The following is a 1475-nucleotide window of genomic DNA, read 5'->3' on the forward strand; positions in this document are numbered from 1 at the left end:
CGACTAAATACTATATTTTTTTATCTACATATAACTCAAGCATACACACTTTTTCCAAACATAATTGTTTGCTTGACGAAATCTAAGTGAAGCTCTTTAACTGGCCAAAAATATAATTGTAGTTTAAGTATTTTTCTTTACTTTGTAGCACCCTGTAGTGCCAATATTTTTTTATTTACTTTTTACTTTAAATCCGAACTTCTCTGCGCTCTTGGAACAGCAGTTATGCACTCGAAACACGCAGTACTTACATACTTACATGCGCCTTTGCTCTGCCATTAGCCCTCGAGCAGTCAAGCGGCAAAGATTAAGAGGCAAAATTTGGCAATGTCGGAAATAGTTTTGAGAGTCTTTTGCACGCTGCCAATGAACGATCGACTACGGCAACTATATAGAGCGCATATATATACATATGTATCTATGTATATGCGTGCACGTGTCTTCAGCATAAGCCACTGCATTTATCTGGCTCTGTAGGTTGGGTGTGGCGAAATTTACGATTTGATAAATTTTACACTTAAACCTTCCCATAAGCGACAGCTCCAGCAAGTAGTGCCCCACAGCCGCAACTGAGCACTTGTCAGCGCACACAACAAAACACATATACGCCAACTTGCAACGGGGCATATTAAACACCATAGTCACTCAGAATGGGGCTTACGAGCTTTTAGGCATACTCACACACACATACTTCCTCCTCAGCCGTAAATGTATATGCACTTGTGTAGCAGTCATTGAGCTCTGCTTGCATTTGTGCCCGCCGTTCCACAAACGGTAAATCCAGCAAATAGCTCGATAAATGGTGTCAGCATTTGGTGTCGGCAAATAAAATTGAAAATTTCTGCATTTACGTTCAACTTTTTCGGCGCAATGAAGTGACGCTGCTTTAAGGGCTTTGGCACTTTTATAAGCCTAAAATTATGCTAATATGCTTCGAAAGCGATCGAATTTCAACTATGTTTAAGTGTTTATAGCTTTGCCAAGCTACGTTTACTATTTGGAAACCATAAACGTGTGCAAAAAAGTAATAAAGCGCGCATACAAAAATCGAAGCTGGGAAGTTTTGGGAATTTCTTACGGGTTAACTATATGGTTAGTAATTAAGGGAAAATAATAATTACTTCAAAATGAAGGTTCATCAAAGCAAAAAAAGACTAGAAGCATATCAGAATTTTTGAAAAAATATAGGAGGATATGGTTAATCGTATATTTACTTTTCGCAGACCACAACTCGGTTGGTACAATCTACAATTATTTAAGTCTACAGAAGAGAACTTGCATGAAAATAGCGATTATTATTTTTAACATAGTTGTTAAAGCTCTTTCTGAGAAGTGGATTGAATCCCATATAGAAGCCTTAAGCCTGGTAAAATAATATTTCTGGTCTGCAGAGACCACTTTGTTCATAGAAATTAACATAAAACAAGTAAGGAAGGGCTAAGTTCGGGTGTCACCGAACATTTTATACTCTCGCA

This window comes from Bactrocera latifrons, unplaced genomic scaffold, assembly GCF_001853355.1.
Source record: "Bactrocera latifrons isolate USDA-ARS-PBARC rearing strain unplaced genomic scaffold, ASM185335v1 scaffold_62, whole genome shotgun sequence".
Classification (NCBI taxonomy): domain Eukaryota; kingdom Metazoa; phylum Arthropoda; class Insecta; order Diptera; family Tephritidae; genus Bactrocera; species Bactrocera latifrons.